Here is a 23,453-nt window from a genome sequence, read left to right as displayed (position 1 = left end):
GATAGATACTATGCAATAGAGACTGATTAGAATTACAAACAACAGAGACGAGAACAAGGGGGAGGGGGTGTGTGCTGGGGAGACTTTGGAGTGTTTCCGAGGGAGGCAGGAGGGGGCAGGGCCACGGGGGCTGAGAATAATCAGATTAGCATTGAGATAGGAGTGACACAGAAGCAGGAGTGACTGGAGAAGTGGGGAAGGACCACACTGATGAAGAACGGGAAGAAAGAGTGAGGGAAACTCAATTGACTGCGTCTTTGCCCAGGTTATAAAGAAGGTTCAGCTAAGAGTATTTGGAGACGTTTGATAGCACCAAAACTTTTTGCCATGGAATCCCTGGGAGCCATTTTACTTTTACGATGGGGCATAATACGACCAGGGTGAGTATTTTTTGGAAAATGAATGAACCCAAAGTGTCAGAGACCCCCAAGTCCAGTGCTCAAGAGTAGGCTCTAGCAAGTCCACTGGGGCCCCTCTCTCGGGCTGTCAGGAACTGGGGGTGAGCACAAGTCATAGAGGCTGGGGGAGGGCCCATCTGAGGGACATTGCAAGGAAAGCAGGGAGGAAGTTGGTCCTCCGTGTGAGCTCCATGGTGGACCACTCTCCACCAAGTCAAACGCCACTGAGAGATGGGCAAGACCTAGAATCTCATCTGGGACATCACAGTATCTCTAAAATAGTCTCAGCAGCTTAGGCATCCTCTCAGCAAGTAAAAATCACCTAGACAATCAAGAGTGCTCCCTGGAGCTGTAGTTCAGTTTGAGAAGTGGCCACCTGTTGACAGGGGTTAGTCTCCCAAGTACTATCTCTGTTGTCGCTGCGACTCTGACTGGCCACACGTGTCTCATCACATTTTCCATTTCTGAGAGCAGTGTTTGATAGTTTGGTTTCTGTTGTGAGAAGAAAAGAGGCATGTATCTCATACTATGCTCTTTTGTTTCAGTTTCTGGGCCACACTCAGCAATGCTCAGGGCTGACTCCTAGCTCTGTGCTCAAGGATCACTCCTGGCAGTTTCGAGGGACCGTATACGGTGCCTGAGTTGCCTGCACACAAGGCAAATACTCTACCTGCTGTTCTACCCCTTTGGCCCCCTCAAACTGTTCTTAATCTGCAGTGAGGCAATGTGGCAAGAAATATTTGTTCTTTCTAGATAGCAGGATTGTTAAGAACCTATCAAAGCCACCTTCTCCATTATCAGTTTTTTTTTGTTTCCTCCTGTAGCCCAAGGGAATTCCTATATGGATTTTTTTTTCTTTTTGGGTCACACCTGGCGATGCACAGGGATTAATCCTGGTTTTGCACTCAGAAATTACTCCTGGCGGTGCTCAGGGGACCATACGGGATGCTGAGAATTGAACCCAGGTTGGCCGCGCGCAAGGCAAACGCCCTACCCACTGTGCTATCGCTCCAACCCCCTATGTGGATTCTTGAGGGTTGAATTTGTTCTACTATATTCTAAATAGACACAATAAGAGCTTCCTTCAGCCAGCCCGTTCCAACTGGACATCTCACTTTGCTGTGGCTAAACGTAGTGTCTGGTGTGGAGTCTGAATCTACGGCCAGTGGCGACTCCCCATGCTGGTGGGAGCCTCTGAACAGCTGCAGGGCAGGCTGGCGGCTGTTTCTGCCTCTTCACGGCTGGGTGACAGGAGAACAGGGACAGCCAGAAAATTAGCTTCCTCCACATTACCCCTCCCGACCTCTTTGACCTTCCAAACTTGTGAAAATGCCAGAGTTGCACAGGTCACTGTGGATGTCTCTCTGCTTATACTTATTGCCATGATTATGATTACCTTCTGTGAAAGTCAGCCTTCCTCTCTACCCGCAAACCTGCAGAGAGGCGAGATAATTCCTCAGCGTGTATCAGTCAGCCCCAGGCACAGAGAAGCTCTCACTGGCTGGGGAATTAATGGGATACAATGGCTTATTAATCCTACAAGTTAATTTGACATTTCTACTTTATTATCATTCCTTGACTTATTTCTAAGGGTACATCTTTCTATTAATATATTTTTACTATCTCTCAACTTGCCGAATTGGATGCATCTGTTGGATGTAATAATGAGAAAATCCAATCATCCCATCCCATCGTGGGAGAAAAACGCCACTTTTAGTACCTATGAAACCTCCACTGCCACTGGGGTGCGATTAATTATCCTGCAGTCACTCATCAGGTGTTTATTGAACAGCTGCTTTGGGCTTAATGCTGTGCTCAGTGCTGGGAGCACAAGAGAGGGCATGTCAGGAGTGACCCTTGCTTCTGGAAGAAGAGTCTTCGCTGAGAGGAATGAGACTTGGGAAATGCCAGCCAAGCCGGCATTGCACATAATAAGTGGTGATTTATGTACCACCAACTGTAACTTCTGCTAGTTTCAGGACAGCGGAGATTGATGAAGTTCAGGAAAGCGAGCGGCGGTTTCTAAGATACATGGTGCTGAGGGGGGCAGGATTTGGATATCAGGATGCGGTGATAAGGCAGAACCAACCTGGCGAGTCTGCAGAAAGTGGGTGGTTAGCAGGTGATTATCTAGGAATGAGTAGAATAAAGGCAGGACCCTACGTGCCAGGCCACAGAGGGGAATGCTGTTTGATTGAGAGAGGGCTGCAGATTAATGAATGTCCTTGGGTGAGGCGGTGACGCATGAACGCATCCACTTGGCAATAGCACTGCATGTATCTATACAGAAGCGAGACGATAAAAGCCGTGTTTACAGAAGCCGGGTGGAGAGTGACTTCCAGAAGGATCCTGTCCTGAGGAGAGAGAGCCTGTCCTGCCCCCTAAAACACAAGTAAGAGGGTGGAGACACGGGCCACTACCTAATCCAGGTTGGGGGGTGGGATGTGCCCAGTTTTGAGATTACGAAGAAAATGAAAACTAAGATTTGGGAGGAAAACACACAAAGGCATGATTGCTCTTAAATTGCAGTTGGGGGCAGCAGGCAGGTTTGGGATCGAGAATGAAAACTGCTAGTCACAGAAATTCAGAAGTGTAGACGGGACATTGGCTTGATACTCATAATGTATTTGAGGTTCAGACACATGACTTAATGGTCGAGGGGAACAGTGAGGAATCCCAGAGTTCTAGAACATAGATGGAGGTTAACATATTCTTTTAAAGAGACATGGAAATGCTTTTGATTGATGACTGATAGGCAGATCCTGTCCTGTTACCTGAACCCAATTATGCAGGGAAGTCTTTCCTGATTAACCCCAAAGCGTCCCTTCTTGAGACCTATTTAAGACTATGTGCTTTAATTCACATTATTTTTCATTTAAGGTATTTATCACAATTCTTATTTTTTTCTTTTTGGGTCACACCCAGCGATGCTCAGGGGTTACTCCTGGCTTTGCACTCAGGAACTACTCCTGGCGGTGCTTGGGGGACCATATGGGATGCCGGGGATCTGAACCCGGGTTGGCCGCGTGCAAGGCAAACGCCCTACCTGCTGTGCTATCGCTCCGGCCCCTATTTATCACAATTCTTACTAATCACTGTATCACTGTCATCTCATTGCTCACTGATTTGCTCGAGCAGGCACCAGTAACGTCTCCATTGTGAGACTTGTTGTTATTGTTTTTGGCATATTGAATACACCATGGGTAGCTTGCCAGGCTCTGCCGTGGGGAAGAGATACTCTCGGTAGCTTGCTGGTATCTCCGAGAAGGGTGGAGGAATCAAACCCGGGTTGGCCATGTGCAAGGCGAATGCCTTACCCGCTTCACTATCGCTCCAGCCCAATTCTTACTAAATAGAAATATTATTTGTTTAGTGACTTTTTTTCTTGTTAGGCTAAAATTTCAGAGGGCATAGGGTTAGCATTTTTCCAAAATCTCTTTCAAACAGAAACAGGGATAAAAACATTTATTTAGTATTTAAAGAACAATAGGCACACAACTCAGTGGTGATTTTGTACTTGAAGTACAATAAATATAATGAAAACGTGTTTAAAAATGAAAATGAAAATATAATGAAAGTGACAGAATTATATGTGATCTGAAGGGGTCTCTGAATAACTAGCAATAGGCCCTATGGCTTCTGTCAAAGTTCCCGTGGGCGTAACTGTCTTTAAAAGTACAGAGTTGACAGTTATGATAGCATTTGGAAAACTATTTGACCACTATGATATTTCAAACAACCCAGAAACTAGATTAAATTGGTAGAAAATCTAAAAACCATTCAGCAGGCAGTTTTGAATAATTATCGTAGGTGTAGGAAATTTGCAGGGTTGGACCACTTATAAATATCACTTCATCAGGACTGTTTATAAGCACCTGGAGACAGTGATGGTCTATGGAAATGTAGGATAACTAGCGCAGCAACACAGATATGATCAGTGAACACTAATTGTATATATAGCCTGAGCTCATACTGGTTGTACTGACGGCAGGGGAATCTGACCAAGGCTACTGCAAAGTACATCATGTCCGTTTTATGCTGTAACGTGTAGGGAGCCACCTCTACCTCTAATATCACACAACTATTACCTGCAGATGCTGTAGCTTCCTCCAGTGAGAGTGAGAATGTTCACACGAACTTCACAGGGTTCTGATGAGGAGTATGAGATTGGCTAAAAGAAGCTCTAGAAAGGTGTCTGGCACATAGAATGAATATCACTGTCACTGTGTCACTGTCATCCCATTGCTCATCAATTTGCTCGAGCGGGCACCAGTAATGTCTCCACGGTGAGATTCCTTGTTACTGTTTTTGGCATATTGAATATGCCATGGGTAGCTTGCCAGGCTCTATAGTGCAGGCGAGATACTCTCGGTAGCTTGCCGGGCTCTCTGAGAGTGGTGGAGGAATCGAACCCGGCTTGGTCACGTGCAAGGCAAACGCCCTACCTGCTGTGCTATCACTCCAGAATTAATATACTGAATATAAATTTTATGTTTGATGGTGATGATGATAACTCAGTCATCGAATAGGGGATATCCTGAAGATCGCCAACAGAAATACATTAGGGATTTAGTTCACAAGGAGACAGCTGCAAGCACCGTGAACTAAACAGCCTTGTAGAGAGCACGGGGACGCCATATTTCATGGTGTGCTGTCTGTGGGTCTAAGAGCAAAGGTGGAGACTGAACTGGACTGGCACTGTGGCCATCCCTGGCTGCTTCTTTTTCTCCAGATGTGCGTCTGTGCTCTTTTCTCCCCGTTGCTTTATTTGGTTTTATCCTCAGAATCCTATTGGTGCTAAGCTCCCAAAGGTTTCTGATTTGTAGATTTCTCTCAGATTTGTCAGTCTCTGTGTTACACACTCATATTTGCATTATCTTTCTAATATGTTCTGTGGTTATAAGTAGTCATGTTATTTTTATACATGACAGTTCTTCATAGATTGGAAACACGCCTCTGTTAGCATCTGGACTTAACATTCACCTCCTTCTTCCAACCCCCTTTTAAAAAAATGGAGTCACCATGAATCACAAAGCTATCAAAAACTTGCATTTTAGGCATACAATATTTCATCACCAATCCCTTCGCTAGTGTCCACTTCTCTCCACCAATGTCCCAGTTGCTTCCCGCCCCCCTGTCTCCCTCCTACTTCCTTGCTTATGGCAAGAATGGCTTTTTATATTACTTAGGCACTGTCTCATATCCCTATTGTTGATATTAACTCTGGGTTTGAGGGATGAACACTCCACTAGTTACACTAAATGAGGGGGGGAAGAGACTCTACTACATTTTATAAATATCAACTACATTCATAACTAGGAGGTCATTAAGCCACACTGTCCTCAATGAACATATACCTTCATGGCCTCAGGGGGCACTATAAACACCATGAATGGCAGTAACCCCTTGTACCCCCATCATAAATCTGTCATATTCAGAGTTTACCTCTTACTGACTTACTCCAATACTTGTTTCCCCATTTTTCTATGAGAAGTCGAGTGCTGAGTATGGTTAGAGTTGTTTTGCAATGTGTCTGTTCTTCAAAGCAGAAAACATATGTTTTCCACCAAGGCAAGATTAGCAGTTACTTAATTACCCACCATTAACAAAAGGCAGAGGGACTTACTATTTTTTTTAAATTAATGGTCATTCCATAGATACAGTAAAGAAATGAACATAAACAAACATACATTTTGCTGAGTATCACAGCATCTGCAAGGGAAGTGTCTACTTGTCACTTGTAAACTCTTTCCCCACATCATCCCAAGGGAAAAATCAATTTCTAAGTGAAGTAGAATCATGCTAAAGTTGGCAGTACCAGAAATGTGAAAAAAGACTGCCATCTGGAAAACGAGTATTAATAACTAAAGAACTTCAGGTTCTAACATAAATGAAAGATATTTAAGAGATCTTGACAGTATTCCTCTTTCTCAAAAAATGAAATATATCTTTTACTGGTGAAAAATGCATCATAAGATCTCAAATACATTACAGGAGTTTGCTAAAGCTAATTTAGTAATATTAAAAAATTGATAAATAACATGATTTTTCTCTGGGAAAGAATGTGTGAAACTGTGTTATATTAATTGAACCCTGATTTGGTAGGCAAGTAAGATGATTTGCAGGGATTGCAATCAAGAAAGAACTCTCTAGAAATGGCATTTAAACAAACTGATAGATGGGATAAAAGCCATACTTGTTTTGTTTAGAACAGTAACAATGGCAAAAGACTTTCATTGTAATTCCCCCTCCTCCTTTGTATTTAGAAATCATGGAGGAAAGAACATATTTTTGTTCATTGTCCTCAGTATCCAATGAGGCAAGAGAAGTGAAGCATTTTTTCAGCTGCTTCTGTTTGTTCAGCCAGTCAAACTTAAAGGGGCGTCCTCTTGAACTGAGCTAGAATATACACATCAATATGTGCCCAATAACAGGATGGTATGACAATGGCCAGTGCTGTGTTCAGGATATAATCCAGTCCCTGTCCTTTCTGTGCTTCTCAGAGTCATGGGGATAAGGGCATATTAGTTCAGTCTTTCATTGTTTCTTCACATCCTAAGACTGTATGTCCTAAGACATACAGTTACAGATCACCTGTTTGACTCATTTTTTTTTTTTTGGGTGGGGAGGCAGGGAAGCCTAAATAGAGAGAGAGGATGATATAAAATGATTAGAGGAGCAATAAAGAAGCAAGGGAATTCAAGGTAGCTCCTGGTACTATTACTCTCTATCCAAGGAATGGGACATGAAGAAGTCCAAAAAATTCTTCCTTTTAGAACAGGTGACAACCAGCTGGAACTACACTGTGCATAGTTCCTTAGGCAGGGCACCATATCTACTCGTCCAGGACACTGCTATAAGCCTGGTACAACAGCAGGGTGTGTCCAAATAGCTCTCGAATGAATGAGTGGTCATTGCATATGCAGGGGAAAGCAGTAGGAATGGTTGGAATGGCATATGAATTGCCTCTATTATGTCATGGGGCACTTCAAGAACAAATATTTGAGAACCAACAGGGGGAGAGTGTCATAGAGTGGTTGAGAACATGGCCACTGGAATCAGATTCATATGGTGTCCCCAAATTGCCCCTTGCCAGGGATGCAATCTTAGGTTGATAATTCCTTGGTGTCTCAATGTCTTCATTTGTGAAATGGAACTAAGAGTAGCATATCAAACCCTTATGTGACAAGTACACGAGCTAACAAGTAATAAGTGAAGTGAGTAGAACACTGCCTGCTTCCTGGCAAGCAGTCCATTAGTATTAACCACCATTGAAACAGTTGGCATCAGGACTCAAGAGATCAAAGGGATGAGCACACATTTTGCGGGAGGGAGGCCTGGCCACCACATGGTTTCCCAACCACCATTAGGGGCTCCACCCGCCACACCCCCAGAAATGCAACAGGAATAGTCTCTGAACACCAGTAGGTGTGGCCCAACAATATAAATAATAAGTAAATGACATAAATAAGTAACACAAATAAGTAAATGACATCTTCTATAAATCTGGATAAAAAAACACTTGTCAGTCTGTTACATTTAGTATTATGCTCGAATATTTTCATGTCTAGTTGCTCCAAGCCCCCATCTTGACAATGCTGGAAAACAAGGAAGTGAGGAAGGGGTCTTTGAGATCCACCCATTTTTCAGGTGAGAGACCCCAAGCCATTGTCTGCAAGGGCAATGTCTAAAACAGATCACTCATGATCACTTGGTCTGGATTCCACATCTAGCTTCATATCATTCTCAAACACGGTCATAGAAGACATAAATTTAAAAAAGTGCACCGTGAAAAATGGGTATCATCATCAAGATTCTTAGAGGTCTTAGAATATAGGACTTGAACGTTTGATCATTAAGCGCTTGTTGAGCAACAGGTAACAGAATTATAGCTCTTGATCATGAAATCAGTTTTTATGGAAATATCTGTATAGGTATTAGTTTTAGAGAATCCTGGCCTTTTTTTTCTAGTTATGCAATTTACATGAAATTGATGCAAAATAGTTAAGCAACATGGAGGGATGAATCATTCATTATAATATCCCAGAACATAAGGATACTGTTTTTAACAGTCCAACCAACCAACCAACCAACCAATCAATTGGCTTTCTAAAACCTATTCTTGAGTATTCCAAGAGAAACCAGTCACAAAACAACTTTAAGCACTGTTTTGAATAACCATCATTGTGACACAAACTATTATGTTTGTAGCCTGGTAGCGTCCTTTAATGCGGACAAGTGTTCAGATTTTTGAATTTCAGTGTGAATGCTCATCTTCTATAGCCACATCATGGCAAAAGTAAACTTTCACTTTTTTTACCCTATTGGAGACACTACTAGGCAACTGAGAAATCAAGGCATTCATTTAGTTGAGAATAGTGTTTTTTACCATTCACGCCATTCCCCTGATTTTATAGTGTGTATAGGTTATTAAGTATTTAAATACAATTTTCTTTGAATATATCATCCCAAAGGCTTCCCTCCTCCCCACTTTGCATATATTTTATACTTCAAAAACAGATGTTTAATTTTCAAAGTTGATACCGATCACCAAAGAGCAGTTAAAACACAACTATGTTATAAAATTTTCTGAACTAAAAGGAAACATTGTAATTTGTTTATGGTTTTACAATTTTGGAATGACAACCTAATCACCAAATATCTAGATTCTATCCTATAATAATTTCTGCACTAGATAGGTACAGAATAAAGAAACTCAGGCCCCTGATTGCTTCTTCCCTATTTTTCCAATATATTTTCAGTTGCATCAAAAAATAATCTGATATTGCTTATAATCTTCAGAATCAATAATTTTCTCAAGAAAATAGAAGAAGGTAAACCACAACTCAGTGGGATTGAACAATAGTCAATTTCTCCAGAAGAGATCAAAGTTTTGTCTTATCAAAAACATTATAGAAACCGGAGTAGAGTAACTCTCACTCTAACACTGTAGAGTAACTCATGTGATCAGTTTAATGTTAGCACTTCCTTATAGGAAGAAAAAGCCTTTTATTTTAACCCAAGGCCATAAAAAAAGAAACAAAAGTATTCCAGAGATGGTAGATACTGTATCAACTGGAGAATATTTTATTTAACTAAGAGTTTTTGCTAGACAAGTCTCTTGATTTAATTTTTCCTCAAAAGAAGCTTTCAGATGTGTTTTCAAAATCTGCTTCTCAAATATGATATCTGGAGGAAGCCATGAAGAACAGGGCGGGGGTGGGGGTGCCCTTCAGCTGAATATCAGATGTTGGAGAGCTTTTTTATCATCCTACTCTGGGCTAAACTGCATTATTCAATAGTTGATAGTATGATACTTTCTTGGGTCAGAGAAAAAGCAGATTTGAAATTAGTTTCACATGTGTTTCAATATTTGCCTTATAGTTTAGCCCAATACTAAGCTGTAGCTATTTACATTGCTTAGAACTGATTTCTCAAAACTCTTCCAGATTATAAATGTTGCTGTATTCCAATGTGTTTATAAAAATAGGGCTAAAATTTCAACTTCAAACAAGTTTGAGGCTTAAATAGTTTCCAGATATTAAAAGAACTAGTTAGAAAGAATACAGTTAAATTCCTTAAAGGATATAATTTGCTTTTTATTTTTAAAAGAGTTTATTAAATAGAAGACTTTTCCCCCCTTTTTCATTCACAGCTTCTGTATTTCATGCCTAGGTTGATTATTTTATCCAGTCGCATTTAATTTTAGTGAAATTTTAAATAATGTTAATACAATGAACTTTTTTCAGTTAAATTTGTTGAGGATTTTTACAGATGGACAGATATAGATTAAATCTTCAGTGTTGATTACAGATTTCTAGCCTATCCAACAGACATGTATTTTGTTTAACAAATCTGCTACAGAACAAGTTGCTTGTAAAAATCCCAAAAACAATTCCAAGAGTCATCTCCTTAGCACTTCATTTCTCTGAAAGAGGAGCTTTAAAGTTACCCCAGAATAATGAGGTATTTCTTTGTTTCACTTCATTAAAATGCTTTACTTCTCCAAGACCCAAACTGGACACTCCTTATTCAATCTTGAAAAGCTTAGATCGAGTGAAAACAAAGTTGCTTTCCCTTACTGAAATTTACGCATGAGACATTAATGCACGGTGTAAATAAAGAGATGCACTTACCTAGAATTCAAGTTGAAAGAGCTGAAAGTGAGGAAAGTTTCGATGGATTGAAAAGAAACGGAAAGAGCAGCAGCCACCGGCATCAGCGGAGGCTGTTCGGCTTTCCAAGTGGCAGCACCAGCAGCTCTGGCCCGGTACCTTTGTGTTATGTAACATCTTATTAATATTAGCCATCAAACTGCTACCAAGCTGGTGAGGCACTAGAGGGCAAGAGTGTCACACGCAAGCGCCAACGCCGAGGGACCAGCTTTGGTACCACTTCGGGGAGACAGATGCTAACTACGCTGATAAATACCACGCTGCCCGAACGCAGCCGCGAACTTGCAATATTCCTCCCAGAATATTTTAAATGTCAATTTCCCGACACGCGGAGGACGGCCCAGGCTGCCCGCGAGGCACAGACACATCCCCACACCATGCAAAACTTTCAGGCTTCTCTTACCCACCTACAGCAGCTCTCGGGGCGGCTGCATCTTGCATCTCCGAAAGCCAAGCGTGCTTCGGACCCGGGAGGGGCTCGGGCTGATTAAATCCGAGCGTCGCTGTCAGAACCCGTCATGCTCCAGCCGCCAGAAACTTGTCCCGAGCGCGTGGGTTCCCCCCCGCCCCCGCCACTGGACCCCGGCTTTCCGGGGTGGTGGTCTTGGCGGCGAGAGCGCGGCGGGGAGCGCGGCGGTGACCTCGGGTGCAGCGTCCGCCCCGGCGCTTCCCGGGGCCCCGCGCTCACAGCGCCCCCTGCAGGCGGCCCCGCCGTCGGGGCGCGGCGCTGGCGTGGGGTGGGGGTAGGGGGCGGCGGCGGCGGCTCTGGTCCTGCAGCTGCCCCGGGTGGGTGCGCGCGGGGGTCCCCACGCACTGAGCGGGGTGCGGGCGGGCGTGGCGTCCTCAGCCGGGCGGGGCGGAGTCGGGCGGCTGCGCGGGGACCCCCCCCCAACCCACGCCCCTTGCCGCGCCGCCGCCGCCCCCCAACTCCGGGGCGCTCCTAGGCCAGCAGCGGGGGCCGAGGACAAGGGCTCCCCCCGGGCACCGACCCCCGCTCCCGTCCCGCCCCGGTGGCCCGGCCCATCTCCGGTGCCACCGCGGCCCGGGTCACCCCAGCGCGCCCCCGGCGGCTCCGGGTGGGTGGGTGGGTGGCGGCCACCTAGGACGTGACGGAGCCCGGGATGCGAGCCGGTGCCCCGGGCGGCCCCGGGAAGGTGAGGCGCCACCGCGTCGTCCCTCCCGGTCGCGCTCCTGCTGGGGACACCGACCTGGCAGTGCAGGGGGGCGGCGTGGAGGCTGCGAGAAGAGGGAAGCGGGGCTTTTGCTCCGGCCGCTCCGTGCTCGGCCCCCGCCTTCCCGTCCCGCAGGCGTAGGGGGAAGCTGGAGTGACATGTGGGGCACAGGGCGGCGGGAAGTGGGGTGTGCACTCGCCAAAACTAGGGTTCGGAGACGCCCCCACCCCATCGACTCTCGTATTTGCAGGCTCATTTTGATCCGCTAGTTTCTATCAGGCTCGAGAGTTTTAATGGGGCGTGGGGGGTGTGGAGGTGGGAGGGAGGTCTGCTAATAATTTACAGTGAATATTTGTGGTTTTGCTTCCCAGCAACTCCCCCCACCCCACCTCGCTGTGGCAAGAGGGCCCCCCTGTTTGTTTGGAGAGATCCATCCACCACCCCACCACCCGGCCCCTTTGCTGCAGGGTAACAGCCACCGTGTGACTCCGTGGGAAGCCACGTGTCCTCCCAGCGGCTGGAATTGGTTAGATCCTTAAGATTTGGATTTGGTCAATCCGAGACAAAAAAAAAAAAAAAAAAAAAAGGCACCAATCTGGGGACCTTTTCTTTTCTTTTTTTCTCTCTCCTTAAGCAAGTAGAAGGCTTCAGCAAAGTCCTCTTCTTCAGGGTCCTGCAGAGTAAGGATGCAGCTTAGCACCTCACAAATTTCTCCACGTGGACACTGAGCCTGAGAAATCCTCCCTGGGAACGAACAGGGAGGTTTACTGGGAGCAGGAGAAAGTCCTCTGCCTGATGCAGACATCTGAGTTCCGAGTCCAGCTGTGGCTGAAAATAAACCTCCTTACCTCTGGATGTTTTCTTATACAGAATCACCAAAATCACATGCTTTCAGGCAACTTGACTTGAAATTTCTGTCCACTGGCTTCGAAAGAGACCCAAACGATATAGAAAGCAAGAGTGGATGTTGATGGACTTTCTGAGAGTATTTGGATATTGTATATAGAGACTTTTGATTAGATCCTAATGTTCCAAAGTAATTGGTTTGGAATTTAAAATGTGAAAGTTTAATGCTTTCTTTGGTCTGCCTGGGTAGATTACAAAAGCGATGGAACAAATAGCATCTTTGAAAGCCAACAAAAATAGCCGAGTGTAATTAATTTCTTTAACTTGATGACACGTATTGGATTATTTTTAGTTTTTAAATGTTTCTATTGGAGTCATTGTGGAATTCTTGTCCTTTAGGATTTTAAGAAACAAACATACACTTATACTCACTTTCTTTGTATCTTTGTCAACCATGAACTTATGCATGTATCATTTTAGTCACCAATAAAAGAGGACCATCCATAATGACTGTGAGATTACAATAATCCTTTAGTAGAAAAACATACATATTCCATTCTTTAGTTACTTATAATAAATTAACGTAGAAGCAAAAAGTCAGATTATTCTCCAAGATTTCATGAAGTGGCCAAGATTTCTGAGTCTGTTCATTTCCCAGTGGCCCGAGGTGTCAGAATAGGCACACGTTAACTCGGGTTGTGGCTTCAGTGTCAGAGTATATGTCATACCTGCCAGAGATCCTCAGTTCCATTTCCAGCACCACATGGAGCCCCCCAGTTCCTGAGCATTTTGGGGGATGGCCTTGGTCTCTCTTACTGGTCATTATTGAAAATGACCCCCATTAAAAAAAAAGAGACAGAAGGGAAGAAAAGGCAGCTGAATACGTCATCTTGTCCTCTGTCGTCTTCTCACAAAGAACAGCAATGTATTCCTCAAAATAAGATATTTAGTGCTTTTGTAACCTCATTTTGGAGTTTTCTTCAATTAAGTTGGACTGAAACCACACATTTCCCAGTGCTTTAGGATGAACAGTCAAGGTCACGGGCAGCTGCTACTTCCATCCTTCCTTGGAGGACAGGCATCTTTGGGTCATGCCATCTTTTCTCCTGAACTAGACCAACCGCAGGGGTCTGAAGTTCTTGCACACTTTTGACATTTAAGCTGGTGTAAGAGCATATTGTCACATCAACCTCTATTCTCCTTCACGGCCTGACTAATGTTGAGTGAGGAGACACAGGCAGGAGTCAGTAGCAGTCTTCCTTGTCCCTTCCTATCTTCATTCCCTAACTCAGGGCTATTCAGGCCAGGGGACAATTTTCCCTGCAGACAGATACTCCAGTTTAGGCTAACACCAGTTGAAAGTCAACACAAAATCTTGGGCTGAGACTGAGGTGGAGAAAGCCTTCAGGTTGGCGAAGCACCTCAATCTCATCATCTCTGAATGAACTCTTGCAATATTTGTGATAGAATAGCTGGAGCTGCCGACTCATCTTCAGGACGCATGTGTGACGTTATGTGTTGTCCCAAGTCATGCTAACATGAAAGGAGCTCAAGATCAGATCAGCAAAAGGACTGGATGGGAGGAAGGGAAGTGGGTGGGTTTCTGGAGGACTGTGAGAAATGAGTTGTGCCTGCCAGTGAGAAGTATACAGGGTCAAATGAGTACAATGGACACACCTTATTTGATAAAAAGCCATCATTAATAGACTAGAATGGAATGGCGGTTTCTACATTTCAGCTCGCATCAGTGACTCCTGGAGTGCTTATAAAGTCATGGTTTTCTGGGTCCCACTCCCAGGCTTTCTGATTCTGTAGGTGTGGGGTGGATCTTGAGAATGTGCATTTTGAACAACTTGCAGATCCTGGGGGAGCTGCTAATCTGAGACCACTTTATCCCCTCCCGAGTTCGAGTGTTACCGAGAGCAGTTTGTATCTTTAGGTGGGTCTAGAAGAAGGAGCATGTATTATTATATAAGTATGCAACCAGTTGAACATTTTAACGACTTTCTGTGCAACCAACGAGGGAAAGTGCCAGAGAAAATGATTTGTTAAAAAATTACAGGGTCTTTGGTGTGGATTTCAGAAGAGAACAGGTTCACTCGCAGCCTCGTAGGGTAGCTCCCCTCAGGCTCATTTGTGTTTTCTACAGCCCTGGAATATGCACGTTAGCTGTCATTTACAGCAAAATAAAGGAGAGAAGGTGTTTTCCTTGTGTGTCTATATGGTTTTGTTCTGCTCAGATTACGGAAATCACTTTCATGATGAGTGATACGGAAATCACTTATTTCATCTTGCCCTTTTATTTTGTTATGATTTGTTTTGAGAAATCTTGTACACATTATTTTCTATCATTTCTGTTTAATTTTCAAATGCTTTGTCCTCAGAAATAGCTTTGTTTCCTCCAAGAGACTAATTTAAATTCTTCTGCATAGAGTATTCTGTATGTAGTTAATTGCAGGCTTTCAGTGATGACTCTTGGGTAGTATAAACAGAGCCATAACTATGTTTTTGTATAGATACATACCGGTTGGAATGACTGTTGTTTTTCCCTACCTCTAAAATATTTATTTATTTTTTGATTGACTGTGATTTACAAAGTGTAACAGAGGTTCAGGATGAAGTGTTGCTCGGCATCTCCTGATTTGGAGAGAAACATAGTAGATATTTTCATTCTTTTTTTTTTAAATGCATGCTCAAAACAGTGAAATATAATGAGAAGAATATCCTGGTTAAGTGCAATGTATTTTTATCCAAAGTCTCATTTTTAACAATAGGGATTCACAATCATTATCTCTTTTTCTACATGGGGCAAACCCCCTGGAAAAGGAAAATATGTTTTGGTTGGACAAATGAATCCAAATCTTAAAACATTCACTCTTTATGTAGTACATTGGAGAATTATTCTTTGAAATATTTCAGTACTTTGGAATATTCAAGCAGTTTGCACCTCTGGTAATATAGATGAATTACACAGTTAAAACACAATTCTCTGTTGATCAGGGCAGGGTATAAGGTAAACAGGAACTCTCCAGTGTTCTAAAACTTATAATAACTTTGTATTTACAGTATAGGAGAAAAACTTAGCTAAAGTAAAAGGGCTTAAGTGGTAACAGGACTATTTTTAAGTCAACCTGCCCTACTCTGAGAGAAGCATTTTCTGGTGTCTGTGAAAAATCCCAACTGTAACACAGGTTGAAATTTTCACTTTTTAATATAGGAGAGAATTTAAAACGACCAAAGCCAGAACAAAAAACCACGTCACATGCCAGAGCTTTGTATAATGTATTATGCAGTCTGTTCAAAGCTCAGCAAAGTATTACTGTAATTGCATAAAACTAGAAAATCAGGCTTAGGAGGTGTAAGTAATATTCCCAAGTCCCACGAATACTAACAATGACTTGTATGGTAGGCTAGGGGTGGAGTGGGGAAGAAAGAAAAGAAAAATAGATAATAGTATTTTAATTCTGAAACTCAGACTTATTTTTTATGTGATGTTTTCACAGTAAATTAGTTTGAGACTGAGCAAAAATATGAGCAGATATTTGCACCTGTCTACAAGATACATGTGCATACATTTTGTATATGTATGATGTGTGCATAGTGTATATATGTACACGTATGTTATATAACAGAATTCTATTATGTACTGTATACACATAGGCAAATATGCTTCAGAAATATAGTGCTGAGCCGGGATGCTGTACTCACCTCCTGATTTCTACAATATTATTACACAGATGTTATTTCACAGTTAATTTAATTAAGCTTGACCAGGTAGTACCTACTCCTGTAAGTGCTTCAAGTAAAACACATCAAGTACTGAGATATATATCGGGCAACCTAACAGTCTGGGAAGGGCTGAGGGTATGTGAAGGGTCAGTAGCTTCCAATATCATTGATTTTCAGTGAATCATGATACTTGGTCTCAATGATTTCATGTTGCACGGAATATCCACAGTCACCAAGGCTCGGGGTCATAGTGAGATGGGAGAGCGTATGTGAGAGTTGGATTTCAATAGCTTAGCACTGTTCTGTGCTGGAGAAGTCCCAGTGTTTGGCCCGCCTTGACCCCATTCAATTGTTTACTGGAGGATTGAATAACTATGCAACCAGTCATTTTCTTTACTTAAAAATTTAATTTTCTCCACAGTCACGTACTCAAGTGTTAAAACTCTTCCAGTCCTGTAGCTCCCTTTACTCTCGCTTTTCCTTCTTTCCCATTTCTCCTCTTCAAAAATCTTCATGATTAGCACCTGTCAAACTGTTGACAGGGATTCAAACAAAAATTCATCAATTGTCTGGACATTCCCATATTTGTTTGTTTTTAATTTTTCCCCTGTTTTGATCCATACCCAGCAGTGTTCAGGACTTTCTCATTGCTCTGTGCTCAGGGATCACTCCTGGGAGTGCTCAGAGGACCATATGTGGTGTTGATCATTTGAACCTAGGGCAGCCATTGTGCCAGGCTGTTTACCTGCTATACTCTATCTTGGCCCCAATGTTTCCACATTTCTGAATCTTGACCGATATCTAGTGTTTATTCAGATGCACAATATGTTTATATTATAAACTGACTAAATGTTACCTTGCAGTAGAATCTACTTGGAGAGATGCGTTCTGGCCCCCAGCGGTGCAGTGCTATTTGCCTGTTCACATTGGGTCCTTAATCTCTCCTGGTCAAGAGAAGTAAGGACTCTTCCAAGGTTGAATTAATAAGAAGATATGTCAGGACTATGTAACGAAGGATCATGGAATCTGTAAAATGTTATATAGAGGCACAGGAGGTTACCAGGTTGATTATGTTTATAAGAACAAAAAATAATCCCTACAAATCAGATTAAATTGATTTATCTGAGACCTAAATCTTAGTGTATCATGAATTGAACATGGTTTTCTGCCAACTTTTCTTTTTAAAAGAGAATTACATTCCTATTTTTCCATTCATCAATGTGGAACTAGTAATAAATTTAGTAGGTGTAATGTGAAAATGTCATCTGACCACCTCCCATCCATACCAGAAACTTTCATTTTTCTCATCTCCCTTAATTGCTACAAAAGTTCTCAATGGAAGGCCCGGTGCTGGCTCTCTTGCAATGTTCAGCCTGTCCTTTCCCCAGCTCAATAGCATTTATATCCTGATACACTGCTGTCTAGAGAGAAACAGCAGCAAGCTTACGCAGGATGTGGTTCAGAGCTAGAGAACGAGGTGAAAACAAGAAGATTGTGTGATTGTTTCTGGGAACCTCGAGTTCTGCCAGATCCAGAGAAGGCCCCATTATCACTCTGATATTAAGGTCCTTGAATGATGCCCTCCTTTAAAGGGTGCTTAGGATCTTTGAATTGTTTAACCATGACATTCGGAAGATGATTTTTCTTTGGCGGAGGTAGGAGGGGGGCTGGGTACTAGTTTTGGCCACACCAGCTATGTTCAGGCTTGCTCCTGGCTTTGTGCTCAGGGATAACTCCTGGCAGCACTCAGGGGACCATATATGTGGTGGGCATAGAACCTGAGTCAGCCTTGTACAAGACAGGACCGTACCCACGGTGTTATTTCTCTGACCCATCTTCCTAAGTCTTGTTGAGGAGGTATAAGTCTGGCTCTGGGTCTTAGCCCTGATGGTAGAAATCCTGCTCATGAAATCTTAGTGTGACCTATAGGATATTTTTTTGGTGGTGAGGGGGGTACGCACCCAGTGATGCTCAGGGGTTACTCCCGGCGCTTGGCACTCAAGAGTTGCTCCTGGTGGTCCCCAGGGGTTGGGGTGGGGGTGCAAGGCCAGCGCCCTACCTGCTGTAGTATCACTCTGGCCCTGTGTGTGTTCTATTTGAAAACCAGGAAATGGAATAAAACAGTGTGAGAAGGATCGCATAATATTCTCCTCCCATCCCCCAAATGACAGCAATTTGAAGAGACTCCAATTTCAGGTGAAATGTCAATTAGCACTCAGAGGCTTTCTGCGTTCAATAGTACTTGACAGAGAACAGCGAACCCAGGCGAGGGGCGCCTCTTCTCGCGCTGCTTCTGGGATGTGCACCTGTGTCTTCCATTAGACAGCCGCAGGAGCACCACGGCAGGAGCCCGGGCTGCTCATTTCCGGGCATCTCCTGAGTAAAGCAGTAACTTAAAAGTACTGAATAGCTCCTTATGATTCTATTAGACACATTACATGGAAACGATTTTCTGAGAAAATAGGTGGGATTAAAAGTGTGATTTTTATCGTATGCAAAATAGTTTACGGTCCAATTTTGTTAAACTCTTGACTAAAGCCATATATTACCTACAGTGGCAGCAACCTAAAGTTCCAGGGATCCTCGTGGTGGTAGAATGAAATCTTCATCTCTGGTCCTTGAACTCCATCGATTCATTTCCTATGTCATTGTGTAGAATTTTCAATCCATAGCATCTGGTGGAGTGCACGAACGAGAAAGTTCTTTGTCTATTTATTCTGCCCCCCAAACCTCCAAAACAAAGCATAACAAAAAGTCCTGACAACTGCTATAAACTGAATAGCTGTCTTTTAGCGTCCAGTCTGGACAAAAAGCTATTCAAAAATATTTCTTATATTTGGCACAGTTTAGCTGTGTTCCAGTTTTGGGCTTTCTTCACTGGGAAGAATGGGCAGAGATGCTTCTTCCAGGAGGTAACAAAGACAGCTAGTGAAAGTAGGGGATTGATTTTCCTTTTTATTGGGAAGTTGTTCCATACAGTCAGGGGACCACTCCAGATTGCATGTTAGTGTGGTTTTATTTCCCATGTTCTTAGGCAAGGGGAACTATCCTGATAATTTGCTATTTTAAGGCTGTTTTCAAATTTCAGAGAGTTAAAACACTTTTTCCCTTGCAGAGCATGTGTAATGACGGTAAACTAAATGTTTCCCCGTGTGTCCAAGACAGTTCTTGCTCAAAGTGGCGATATCCTGGAAAACTTATCACCCGCCTGAGTCCTGAGATCTCTCTTGGACCAGAAACCACACAGCCCATCTCAGTTTTTCCTGTCTGTAACCACAGACATTAGTACAGAAATAAAGTGATTTTTGTGTATAAAATAGGGGGGCTGGGGGACTAAGTATTCCCCAAAGAAAGAAGGCCATTTTTTCATGACTAATTTCTGTGAATCATGGCTAAAACTCAATGGACACTTTAAAATTATAATTTTAAATCATTGTACCTCATTTACAATGGAATTAAAACATTCTACAGAAAGAAAGGTCCTTGTGGAAGTGTAGAAACAATATTGACCTTCCACCTGACGACCTGGAGTGTTATCTATTATTTATAATGTAAAAACTAGTCTGTAAGTATAGGTAATGGTTAACAACATTGATACCTATTTTTTTGTTCATTAACATGTGCTACTTTGATCTAAAATTTCAGTAGTATTTCATACTATGTGATCATCCTTGTTCCTGATTTTAGAACATACAGAAAATGACTTTCTGTAGAGAGTATAATATTAATGGTGTTATATTATGTTCTTGGAAAATCAACAAAAGACATTTTGTTAAATAACAAAAGACATTACAAAAATTTAACAAAAATTTTACATAACAAAAAATTAACAGAAGACATTCTTTGAGATTATACTCATAGAATCTTAACCATTGTACAGTCAGAAGATCCTACCATGATTACACAGTCAAATTTTACTTCATGAAGATTTGGGTACTGAAGAAAAACATTGAAAATAGAAGCTTGAAAGATTGCAGGGCTTTGAAGAAGATTGAAGAGAATAATGAAATGAAAGAGTGAGTGCTGAAATTAGAGATAATTGTGATTATTAGATACAAGATTCTCAAGGGCAGCAAACCCAAGCACTGCCAGGAGTAACTCCTGAACAAAGAACATGAGTCATCTCTGTGCTATGCCAAGTGTTGTCCCAAAACAATAAAGCAAAATTTACTTTTCATACTATTTTACTTTGATTTTAAGCACGTATTACTAATTTTTTCCTTTCTCTTGTGGTATCCTGACTGAATAGTAGAGGGCAATTTAGAAGTTTGCAGAGGAAACAATTAAAATAAAATCAGGGGCCCAAAGCAGTAGTACAACAGATAGGGCATTTGCCTGGCATGCAGCCAACCCAGATGAGATCCTTGGCATTCTATATGGCCCCAAGCACAATCAGGAATAATTCCTGAGCTCAGAGTAAGCAGTAACCCCTGAATAACACTATGTGTGGCTCAAAACCTACCACCACCACCACCACCACTAACAACAACAAAAGCACTAAAATAAAATAAAGAAACCATAGTATGAAAGAATTTTTCCCCTTTTAATTCAGTAGAAGAAGAGTCTATAGACCTGAAATAAAGTATGCTTTACAGAATTATCCAAGATTATAGTTGTGACTGTAATTATTTACGTTGGGAGTTTTGACCAAATGCACCTAACATCATACCTCATAAAACAATTTTGTTCTAGAGAGATCAAATGAGAAATTCTAATCAAAGATAATATTCATGAAAAAAACATGAAACTGCCATAAACAGCCTCAGGACTTTATGCAGAAATAGAGAAAAATGGCTGGCTTTTGTTTTAAGAATAATATGGTGTATGCAGATAAGTTCTTTGTAAGAAGTGCTGACTGAACATTAATCTTCCTTTTCCTTCCACTTTGATGAGTAAAAACCCTAGATCTTGGTTTAGATTTGAGATTTTAACATGAGCTATTGGCTTCTAATCTAGGAGGCAATTATTTCTGTCATACCCTAAAACATGCAGTTAAAACAATAAAGAACTTAAGTCTGAATTTTTGAGATTTTTGGGGTATGCATTGCTGCTTCAATACTATCACAGTAGCTTTTAACAAAGCAAGTTACTGTTCTGGAGATGTCATAGAGTCAGATGTCAGAGACATTTGAAAGCAGATAGCGTTGCAGAAACTAGTGGACTTATGGCAACTTTTCAAGGTCCCCCTTTTAAAGAGTCTTTTAATTTATTTGACCTCTTTATTAGATCTGTGATACTTTATTATATATATAAATAACAAAACACATGTCTTCTATAATGTACTTCATTCTGGATCTTACACATAATAACCTTGAAACATCCCTAAGGGATGCTTTGGATAGAAAATAGCCATAATGAGAACTTAGGCATAAATAACTAAGCGATGGTTTCCAATAAATGACGATTAGAAAATACTTAATAATCAGCTAATTATATATGTTATCTACAGATGATACTATACATACACTTTTGCAATAAAAGTGCAAGATTACCTTGTCTTTACTATCGCATTATCTAATAGCGATATCATAGCAAGTTCAGAACTATTGTCACTTGGAAAGAGATTTATTTGCTAAAGTTTACAAAGCCTCATTTCTAGCACAAGGCATTTTTTGAGCATGCAACTGCCAGTTATGTCTTCTCCAATTTTTCTGATTCCACTGCCATTCAGAACTTGTTCTTGATAATAGATAAGTACAGGTGAAATCTGTGTCCTTAGCAAAGGACTATAAAATCCATGTCTTTAGCAAAGGTATAGCGCCTTTATTTGTCTAACTGCTCCAATGTTTCTTCTCTGAGATTAGCAATGTCTGAAATACTCTTATCAAGCCATATAATGATCCATATGGAACAAATATATGATTTTTGTGCATGTGAATGTGTCCTATGCCTTATTAAATGAAGAGTTTTTGTACTAGGCAGGGCCATGCTCTCCCCTTCTCAAATTTATTTGTTGTAGATTTTCAAAAGCTTAGTCCTGGGTCATCTGAAATATGTTTTCAAATATTACCACTATATTTTTACTTTCTGATGTCTGCTATGATTAATCATTGCAGTTGTCCCTACAGGAAATCTGGGTCGGATTCCATTTTGGACAGAACCCAGTATATACAAAATGTTGATTTTCTTTATAGTACTTGATCATCTGTGACTTCTGAAACATTTCCAGTAGTGTATGCCATCTTCGAGTTTTTTATATATATATGAAATATCTTGGTGATTATTTTTCCTTTGTGTCTGTGTCATTTTATGAGGTCACTAATGAACTTTCTATTAAGGCACTTTGGTTAAAGCACTTGAGCACAAAGACTGGCTTTTAGGGATCAATAATTATGGTGAATAAAGTAATGCATTAATATAGAAAGGATCATTTGTCATTAACTTCATAAATGCACACTATCTTTAGGGTTTAATGGACATGCTTTCTCCAGCCTGTCACTCTGTAGAGTATCATTATTCATAGTCTCAATTGCTGTTTTATCAGAAAGTGCCAAAGCAAAGAATTAGAGATTTTAAGAAGCCAAGGAAGAGCTAAGTGATCTTACTCATTGCCTCAGGGAAATATTTTGCATGAAATCTGTTCCTGATGCTTTTAAGTTTAGGGTTGTAGAGGTCCTTTGATTTTTCTTGTTTGATTCCGCTGATGTGCTAAAAGGTCAAATGGGAAAGAAGATTAAGTAATTTGGATTCTGAAAGCTTATTGTTCTAAAACTTAAATAGTGGGTATTCTATTGCAAGGAAAGTGGCTGTTCATACTTATGTAAAAATAAAGCCTCAGATAAAACTGTATCGCACATTTGTAGCAATATAATTATCAATCTATTTAGGATTATAAGATTTAATTTTGAAGTCCTTAAATCTTATTTAATTTTGAAGGACTTAAAATTTCACTTTAAATTTTAATGATTTATTATAGAAAGTTCTAAAGGTTATCTGAATTAAAAAGAGGAAAGAATCTTTAAATGTTTTGCAAATCAGTGGCCTGGATTTTCTTTTATTCTTTTTGATTTTGTTCCTGTGCAGAAAGGTAACTCAAAAATAAACTTGTTATCCAAATATTATCTGACTGTAACTTGCTGAATTTTACAAAAATAAATGAGAAAACATTTTTTAAAGTGTTATGATTTTTAAAG

The 23,453-nt window shown here is 41.4% G+C and overlaps 1 protein-coding gene across 2 annotated transcripts in view; it reads right to left on the bottom strand.

Annotated features, from left to right (window-relative positions):
- Window positions 1-11,146, bottom strand: part of LOC101552197 (N-deacetylase and N-sulfotransferase 3) — a 169,618-nt gene extending 158,472 nt beyond the window's left edge. The window contains exon 1 of one of the 2 annotated variants that reach the window (XM_055142489.1): window positions 10,981-11,146. The gene's annotated coding sequence lies outside the window, so the exon portion shown is untranslated. Of the gene's footprint in view, window positions 1-10,534; window positions 10,666-10,980 lie in introns of those variants that run through there. The other variant, XM_055142490.1, reaches the window with a different exon arrangement.
- Window positions 11,147-23,453: the final 12,307 nt, after the last annotated feature.

The sequence above is a fragment of the Sorex araneus genome, chromosome 6, assembly GCF_027595985.1.
Source record: "Sorex araneus isolate mSorAra2 chromosome 6, mSorAra2.pri, whole genome shotgun sequence".
Lineage (NCBI taxonomy): Eukaryota > Metazoa > Chordata > Mammalia > Eulipotyphla > Soricidae > Sorex > Sorex araneus.
The sequence above is the reverse complement of the archived record's forward strand: the minus strand, read 5'-3'. Positions and strand labels throughout refer to the sequence as shown.